This window comes from Cucumis melo, chromosome 11, assembly GCF_025177605.1.
Source record: "Cucumis melo cultivar AY chromosome 11, USDA_Cmelo_AY_1.0, whole genome shotgun sequence".
NCBI lineage: Eukaryota > Viridiplantae > Streptophyta > Magnoliopsida > Cucurbitales > Cucurbitaceae > Cucumis > Cucumis melo.
Window position 1 is genome coordinate 22,330,845 of NC_066867.1, and position 10,319 is coordinate 22,341,163.

A 10,319-nucleotide genomic window follows, 5' to 3' on the forward strand; every position below is an offset into this window, starting at 1 on the left:
ATTATTTTACATAAAATACTATAATAACTTGTAGTTTTACAAGTTATCAAATCCCCATATTTAAAATAATGTTTTCCCTTAAGCATCATCTCAGAATTCTAAGCATGGGTTCCTCTTGTGCACATCGCTAAACCTTTCAAAATGAACTTCTAATCTATCCTATATTCTAGTGTTTCTTCTTTTTTTCGCCTACTATAAACTTGAAAATATTTATAGATTCTGAATGCAGCAAGCTTAAGTCTTAAAATACCCTTGTTCATTTTTAGAAAATCTTATTTTCTCTTTTTATGAAATGGCCGCTGTTTAAAAAATTCTTAGTTCCTTTCTTTTTCTTGCAACACTTTTATTAACCAGGTTTATTTATTTACATTTGGTGTTAAGTGGAAAATCATAGGTACTCTGTGAGTCTGTTCCTCTCCTCAACTACAACTCTTATCCCACTTATTTAATTGCTCTCAAACTTTAATGAAGCTTTGCTTCTTATTTATTTGGTGAGAGGCAGCGACATAGGAGTCTTATTTCAATTGAATTTAAAAATGAAAGAATAAGCTGGATTTTTTTTTTTGAAATAGCTTGAAAAGGAAGGCTTCCTTGATTTTTCGAATGTTTTAGCTTAGACCTCGCACACCCCTAAATTTAGAGTCTCGCAAGGCCCCCATTGCGAAAAAGTGAATGATAAGATGAATGTAAAAAATTTACAAAAGAGGTTTGAGGTAAAGCTCGCACGCTTAAAGATTACAAGAAATATTTACTAAGTTCTTTTCACAAGGAAAAACGCCCTCGCTAGGTACAGGTTAGATTAATTTATCATAAATGTAGTCATGAAAGTTGTCCTTGCGAAAAACAAAAGAAAGTACGAAAGGAATCAAAAAAATAAAACAAGTGACAAGAAAAGTAATTCGCAAAAGTTAGAAGATATAAGGACATAACGGAATAGTTAATTGATTGAAATGAATAAACACACTATAAAAGACATAAATTTCAAAAGCACCATCCTTAAATTTGGTTCTCCGACCGAGGATTAGGTTTGTAAGGAGTGAAATTTGCTAGTTGAATAGGAATAGCGTCAATAGGTCTGGCGCGATGACAGACTGTGGTACATGCTATACGAATACTGCCTGTGTATACTTCATTTGTGTCTCGAATTGCCTGTCATGTCACTTTACAATTTGACGCAATTGGTTGGAGTGCGAAATCATCAAGCTTGTTAAATTTTGCAAAGCGGTAGAGAATTGCGAAACTTTGGAGTTGAGTTGGGAGACGGTCGCTTTTAATCCCTCCACTTTGGCACAGAGCCCCTGCATAATCGTGTTGTGGCCGATTACTTGATCTTTTAGGGCTGCATTCTCCCTAAGCATGTCTTGAAAACCCTCATTCATTATCTCCATAATTACATATTGGAGTAAATCGAGAAGCTTGCCTTCATTCTTCTCTTAAACTTCATATTCTTCAATAGGTATGCCTCGGAAGAGTGGGTCATAAACAGTCAGCTAGGCTCCAATGTCTTACGGTGTTTCATCATTGGCCGCAGTGTTAAGCGATGATGCATTATGTGCCGCATTTTCAACATCCCCGTCCCCTTCTAAAAGATTGACTATAGAAACATTCAAGTCCGGATACTTGGAATCCAAGTTGATGATTGACGGGTTGGATGGTGCATGGCCTAGCAACACAGTTTTTTGTTGCAAGGGAAAGCTGTGAGGAGTTTGGATTTTGGGAGGAGGTAATTTGGTTGATGAAGAGAATTTGGTCGGTGGAGGAGGCGTTTTAGATTTTTTGGAGGTTGTGGCAGGTTCGTCATGAAGTGGAACTGGAGGTGGAAGTTCTTGTTGAAGGTTGGACTGGACTGGGGAGTTCTCTTCCACGAGCCTTTTATTCTTGAGTTTTATTCTTTTTCGTTTCAGAGGGCTAGGGTCATATCGAATTTCCTTTGTCGCATCAACCTCTATCCTTGAGGTTGACTCTTTGCGATTAAGCAGTAGTGTGATGGAAAAAAGAACATCAGAGAAACATGCAGCGGAAGATTAGGATCATGCTTTACTCTATATGCGTCTAAACGATTTAGAAATTAACATGTTGTAACTAAACGATAGACCTAAACGAAGAATATAAAAGGTAAACGATGAGCTTACCTTTTTAGTTCTCAACTTCTTCTTGGTTCCAAAACTTCTTCTCTGCTTGAAGATCACGAGCAAAGGACAACCACTAAGTTGACCTACTAATCCATGACTAAGAACCGAGTTGTGGGACTCGTTTTTATGAAGGATATCTTAGAGAGATGGAAGGAGGAAGGTCTATCGTTTAGAGGTATTTTATGAGATTTTTTTCATCATCTTCTCATTCTGTAAATGCAAGTTTATATAGAAAATTACATGCAAAATACATGCAGTTTTCCTTTATGAAATCTCAACACTTAATTAATCCATTAACCCTTAATGGAATTAGTGGCTTATAAGTTCATTACAAGCTACCACATTTTCCACTAACATTTAGTAATAAATATATTAGTCAAAAGACAATTTGGTCATTTGACCAATTAAGTCAAAGTCAAACTTTGACTTTTCTTAGTCAAAAGTCAACCTTTTGAATTTTTGCCATTTTATCCGTCTTTACTAATTCCAACTTCCCGAGTATGAATCCACATTCATTTTTCTGAAATTTAAATCATATTGGAATATAGAATCCGGTAAAAGTTTTGTTTTTCAAAGTCAAAAGTCAACATGTTGACTTTTACTACTTTGACCGTTTTAAAACTTTTCAAGCTTCTAAATATGAATCCATATTCATTATTTAAATCATATTTAAACATAAAGCTTAAAGTTTATATTTATCGACTTATATCATATACACTTGTCGGTTTCTCTCTTTTTACCTAATTCGAACAATTCGAGCTATTCCAACATATTGTTCTTAGTTAAATCCATATGAGCTAGTAGGGGAACCTAATGGACCTATAGATCATGGGCTCCAACGATTTGAGATTAACTGGCTAAACTCTTTTAGACCAAGCTTAATGAACATTCGTTAACTAATGAGTCATTCCACTAAAGACTCTTAGTTGCACTCCTTTCACTATAGATATATTTTTGTCCACCTAATATAACCATGATGAGTAAGTTGATCCTTCAAAGGTTGTTCGTAATCTTGGCTGGGTCAAAATACCGTTTTATCCCCGAGATTACATCTTGCTTTTTAAGACCCACTGATCCACTATTGAACAATTGGTTTAAGGTCCAACCTATAAACCTGAATCATTCTCGGACCAATGAGAAGGTGGGGCCCCTTGTTCAAGACTTGGATTCAGTCCTTAAGGGAACAACCTATCGACTATCCTAGAAGTAGGTATGAGTGAATTCCGTCTTGCACCCTATGTCCCTAGCTATCCACTAGGTCTTATCCTTGAAATGGGAAGCTTATTGGGCCAGCGATGATGAGCTGCCCTCACCTATGCAGATCTAAGGATACTACCGAATGAACAGAAGTTCATAATTAGCTCAAGATTAAGATCAAGTTACCTAGGTCATTATAATTAAAATAGTTAGTTTATAGTTTACCACGTTATAACTAAAAGTGACTATTTCGTGGTTTCAGTCTTATGCAAACAATTTACATAGGACGCCCTCTCTCCCATGTTTCTACATGAACGATTCAGGATTACATCGTTTGTACTAACTAAGGAGCGGGCAGCATCCATAGTGTTTTTCCAGAATAAGGCGTCCAACCTTATTCATACACTATAGACTATTTGGGATATTAATCTTGAACTTAATCCATGTTTATGTCTCTACATAAAGTTCAAGTGTATTGACAAATTTAGTAAAATAGCCTCGGGACCTTATTTTATTGGTTTTAAGATTATAGCATTCAATAATAAACTTTATTGAATCAAATAACAAAGTACGAGTTTTAGGACTTAAATTCCAACACGGTGGGGTGGAGACTTCTCAACTTTGTCACTCTCAGACTCTGGTCTCCTTTGTTTCTGTGTCTTTTGGCATCTTTCTTCCTCTTTATTTTGGTGGAGGCTGCTTATTCGACTGAGTCCCGCCAAGTTGACTCTCCCACTCATTTTTATCTGTGGGTATTTCGCGAGGGTGGGGAGATATTTGAGACACAACTTCTCAACTGTAGATGGGAAGGGTAGGACGTCTTTATAGTGCTTCATCCATCCACGAAGAGCTTCATTCATGACCAACCCAAGTTAAATTTTTGCTTCTTCATAATCCAGTAAAGAAGCAATGCGTACTCAGTAGTACTATACTATCATGCCACATGGAAAGTATTATCTTCTTGACAAAATATTACCAAACATTGGCTTCAGTTGTCAGTTGGTGTGAATATAACTACAACTTCCCAGTTGGCATTTCTTTTCAATTTTCATTTGGCCAGGTGATTGTTTTCAGAACTCTCTTTTTATTGCCATCAATAGGCTTAACAATAATCCCCTCACCATGATACTCATTCAGATTATTTGAGAGACCATATAGTGTGTTGATCTCTTCTGCGTAGAAGGGGACCTTCTCGCCTTTCACCATCGCATAGGAGTCTATCAGATGGTAGTTTGTTGCGAAAAATGTATTAAAGACATCTAGCCGAATTTTAGTTTCTTCGTGTAAGAACTTCTCCCATCTGCACGTAAAGAAAGTCAGGCAGGTGATATTAAATAGAAAGAGCCTATTTTCTATTTTGATCAATTTGTCTAACTCTTGGGCATTTAGAGGTTCTTTCGTTTTGGACATCCTTTGGTCTAGATGTCCCTGCCTTATTTTTATTTTGTGATTGTGCGCAGACAAGCCCTTGCTCTTCAAATTGAGGTCCGAGCTCTAGAGGACTCATCTTCTCAATCTCTTTTTCTTTACGATTTGAATTTTCACCAGTTTGGTCCTGGTCTCCGCCAAAAATATAACATTCTTCTTTTTCTCATTAAGCGTTTGGAAGAGATGGTCTTCTTCTTCGCATGCCTTCTCCTTCCGCCTCCTTTCTTCCTCTTCTCTTTTCTTTTTATCCTTCATCATACGCGCCTCATGTGCACATTCTCTATTTCTTCTTTCTTTATCTTCCTTCAACCTTTTTTCTTCTCACCTTGCACTATAATTTTCTTGCAAGGCTCTCTCCTCATTCTTTCTTTCTTCTTCTTTTCTTTTCATCTCTTCAGCTCTCTTCTTTTCTCCTGCTTCTAATTCTTGTAAGAATTTCAACACTTAGCCATAATACTTAATTGGCACTTCGATCTCACTTGTCTCATTCGTTTCATCTACTCCCAAAATTACTTTGTCAGCACCATGCTTCACATTCTTGTAACTCGACTGATCATCATCAAGTCGCATAGCATTCACCCTAGGCTCCAAGTCAGTTAACCCATGGTAGATGTTTTCTTATCACCTTATCCATTCGTGAACTTCAAGAACAGAGTCTGCAATGCTAATTTTTGGTCTTTGAGCATGCACTGAATCAGGTCTAACGAAGTATGCGTGGGATGGTGCTTCAATTCTTTCCTTTCTAGGTTGCATGTTCATGGTTTTGGATGGTTCAGATCTTTCGATCGATGAATGTTGGGATGAACTATCTGTTCTATAGACACTTTCGGAACAAAGAAGAGTGTCGAATCATCTCTATTAACCATGATAGCTTACTGATGATGAAGAGCTCGAAAAAAATTGGTTTTCAGGTGGAAGCTAGGGTTTTAGAGAGAGCTTTTGCTTATGAGAATTCAGAGGGTTCGTAAAAGGTTTGAAGGCTTTGGTTTGGATATTTATAAACCAAGAAGTCACCATTACATGGGTCATTTCATTTAATGCACCTGTCACATGTTTGACATGTCTTTTCAATGACCCATGTAATTGTTGGAATGATGACGACCCTTCGTACCTCGCATGACATAGATTTCCCTAGGTGATTCAAATTATGGGCGGGAAAAATTCATTACCTCGCCGCCTACTTACATGTCGTGCTCTTTTACTCTACCCTCATCTCGCATAGTGTTCTTCCCGCATACTCCATAGGCACAAAATATACTAAACTAACCTAGAATGAAAAGTGGTAAAGAAAGTGATAAAGGAAAGCGATAAATGAAAGTAGTAAAATATGAGAAAACAAATAAATAAAATAACAAAGAGGAAAAGAAAGAAAGAAAACAAAGCGATAAAGATGCTTAAAAAATGATATGTTCTGCATAAAAATTTAATCAGGTGATACAAACAAAATGTATCAATGCGATTTAAGGTAATGTTTATAAAGGCGTTTTACATTAAAGTCATAGAAAATTTAACACGTTCTTCATCTTCAAGGTACACCTTGTGTCTTTGCCCATTTACCTTAAACAAATTTGTCTCATCGAGCGAGGTGATCTCTACAACAGCATTTGAGAAGATTTTCCTGACCAAAAATGATTCCGACCATTGTGAACGGGGTTACCCAAAAATAGACGTAAATGCAAATTTAAAAGTAATACCTTTTGTCTAGACTGCAATTTGCGTTTACAGATGTAGCTGTCATGCCACCCCTTTGTCTTCTTCTTGTATATCTTGGCGTTCTTATAGGCTTGAGAAAGCCACTCTTTAAGCTTATTCAACTACTGCAACCTGGCCTCTTTTGCAGCTTGATGATCGAAATTCAACTTTTTGTACGCAAATGCCTTGTGCTCCAACTCCAAAGGTAAATGGCAAGCTTTCCCAAAGACTAACGTGTAAGGAGACATTCCTATAGGCATCTTATATGTTGTGCGATATGCCTATAATGTGAAATTTAGGTGATCTGCCTAGTCCTTGTGGGATGAATTTACCACTTTCTCTAGTATCTTCTTAATTTCTCTGTTGGATACTTCCTCCTGACCATTTTTCTTAGGGTGTTAATTGGTGACAACTTTATGGGTTATATTGTATTTTAATAACAATTTGGCTATGATGCGGTTAATAAAGTTTGAGCACTCATCACTAATAAGGACTCTAGGTGTCCCAAATCGCATTAAAATATTTCTCTTCAAGTATTTGCTGACTGTAATTGCATTGTTCTTCATTCAGGATATGGCTTCAACCAACTTTGAGACATAGTCCACGGCCAGCAAGATGCAAATATGGCCACCAGATTGAGAAAATGGCCCCATAAAATCTATTCCCCTTACATCAAATAGTTCAATCTCTAAGATGGTTGTTGAGGCATTTCACTGTGATGAGAAATATATCCTGTCCTCTAGCATCAGTCACATTTGACCACAAAGTTTCTTGCATCTTGAAATAGAGTAGGCCACAAATACCCACTCTGCAAAACTTTAGCAGCCGTCTTCTGTCCACCAAAGTTCCCTCTATAGAGAGCTTCATGGCACTTGGCGAGTATCTCAGTTGTTTCATATTAAGGGATACACCGCCTCAATATTTGGTTTGGCCCCAGTTTGTAGAGAAAGGGTTCATCCCTTCTATAAAAACGACATTCATGAAACAACTTATTTCTTTACTGGCTATTGAAGTCTTGCGGCCATGTCTTGCACACAAAAGAGTTGATTATGTTTGCATACCAAGGTTCCTTTATCTCAATGCAGAAGAGTTGCTCAACTGAGAATCCATCTTCAATTTCTCTCTTCTTGCGTTGAAACTTTTCATTGCTAAGATACGATAAGTAATCCGCCACCGGTTCTCAGTATCCTTGCAGTCTATGATCTCCAAATCAAACTCTTTCAGCAATAATACCCATCTGATTAACTACGACTTGGCATCCTTCTTTGCCATTAAGTACTTGATTGCAGAATGATCGGAGTGTACTGTAACTTTGAAGCGCACAATGCAACTCCTAAACTTTTCAATCGCAAAAACTAGTGCAAGCAACACCTTCTCTAGTTCTCTTGAGCTTCGTTAAGAGTCTTGCTCGCGTAGTAGATGGGGTGGATCACTTTATCTTTCTTTGACCCAATATATTCTCTAACGCTACATCACACGAGTAACACATGAGTTCAAAACGTTGTGACCAATCTAGTGTGACGAGGATACACGTTGAGGTCAACACGTCTTTCAAAGTCAGAAGGCTGTGGCAACTTACTCCCCACATCAATCTCCGTGTGGGTTCCACTTCTAATCCCACACTGGAGATCTTGTGCCCAAGCACAATTTCCTCTCTAACCATGAAGTGACACATCTCCCAGTTTAGAACGAGTCATGTCTCTTCACATTTATCTATAAAACCTCTTCTAAACTACTCAGACATTCTTCAAAAGAGTCCACGAATACAGAGAAGTCATCCATGAAAATTTCCTCTGATCTTTCTAGGAAGTTTGATAAGATAGAAAAAGTAGGAATAATATTCCTTTCCTGCAAGCCGATCCAACATTTGGTCAATGAAAGGCAGAGGGAAGTGGCATTTCTTAGTTGTCGCATTCAGCTTACGACAATCCATGCAAATTATTCACCTTATGACTGTTCGTGTCAGGATCAATTCATTATTTTCATTTGTGACAATAGTCATCTTGCCTTTCTTTAGAATGCATTGCACTGGGCTTACCCATTCATTGTTTGCAATTGGATATATTAGCTTGCATCTAACCATTTGATAATTTCTTTCTTAACAACCTCTTTCATCATAGGGTTCAATCGTCTCTTAAATTGAACGGAGCGCTCTTGACCCTCCTCCAACCTGATTTTTGCATGCAATAGGATGAGCTTATACCTTGAATGTCTTTTTAGGGTCCATCCTATTGCTTTCTTATGGCATTTTAGCATATTCAATAATGCCTCTTCCTCTACAACATTCAAGTAAGCGGAGATGATGACAGGCAGCGTATCATTCTCTCTCAAATATGTATATTTCAGGTGGTTGGGTAATGACTTGAGTTCAGTTCTGGTGGTCTTTCCACCGATACCTTGGTTTTCTTCTCGCCTTTGGTTTACAGATTCAAAGATTCAAACTTCTTCTTGTCAGACATGTTGTTGACTTCTTCAACCAAATACTCAGGGTCTTCTTCTTCAAAGAATTCTTTAGGGCTGAATAATTTAATGTAGGCTTCTTCCTCGCAATAATCCCAACTTAGGGACTAAATTGCACTACTGATCTCCTCATCAACAGGGAACTTCATTGCATTGGTAACATTAAACTTGATTTCTTCATCATTGAAACACATTGTCAGTTCCCTTTAGTGGACATCAATAAGAGCACGACCAGTTGACAGGAATGGCTACCCCAAGATAATAGGAACCTTCCGATAAATTTTGTAATCCAAAATGATAAAGTTTGAGGGAAAGAAAAATTTGTCCACCTTAACCAGAATGTCTTCAATTTTTCCCTCAGGGTGGGCAATGAATCTATAAGTAAACTGGAACCTCATTTAAGTTTGTCGCACCTCCCTTATCTTCAACTTCTTAAATATTGATAGAGGCATCGAGTTAATGCTTACTCAAAGGTCACATAAGGCGCAAGCTAGATCCATTTCGCTTATCGAACAACGCACCATAAAGCTTCAAGAGTCTTTCATCTTCTCTATTATCCCGTTTTTGAAGACGTCGCTTGTTGTTTGCGTTAGAGCCACAGTTTCACAATCATTCATCCTTCTCTTTTTCGCCAAGATATCTTTCAAGAACTTGACATTGGAAGGAATTTTCTCTAACGCATCAACAAATGGGATGTAGGTGTGTAATTGTTTCAAAACGTCCAAAAATTTAGCAAATTGTTGGTCGTCGCTTTTCTTCTTTAGGCGACTAGGATAAGAAGAAGGAGGTAATGGATTGGAGCCCATCGCCTGGTTCGACACCTCCTTACGTGGTTCTTCTCGCCTCGTGCTCTCCACTTCCTTGTTTCGCACGTTATTATTCTACAAGGAAGAAACATCATTAGTTAAAGAGATATTCAAAGGTTAAGAATTTTTACTTGAGTTGCCGATCTTAGCAGTAAAAGTAGAAGTAGGATTTCTATGTTCAGAATCAGGTTTGCATATGGTCAAGTTCCTTCTGCTTCTAAGTGTCATCGCTTAACACTTCTCTTTGCTAGATCCTCTCGCCTAACTAGGTGTTTTAGTATTGCTCGAGAGTGATCCTTTAGGTCTTCTAGAGAAGTCGCTTGATAACTGCCCTAGCTGTAACTTCAGATTCTTGATTTACGAGGCTGGGCTTTGCAGAAGAGCATCATTCCTCTACATGTGTTCACAAAGTGGGGATTCCACTGATTGGAAAGAAGATGGAGCAGGGTTGTTGTTCTGATGGTGGTATTGGACTAAATGGTGTAGCATTTCATTATATTGTCTTTGGCTAAAGTCTGATGCTTCGTCGCTATAATTATTGCCTTTGCCACTTCGTCGCCGTTGAGCATTCTGCTCTTGACCCGCTCAGCTAAATTTTGAGTGT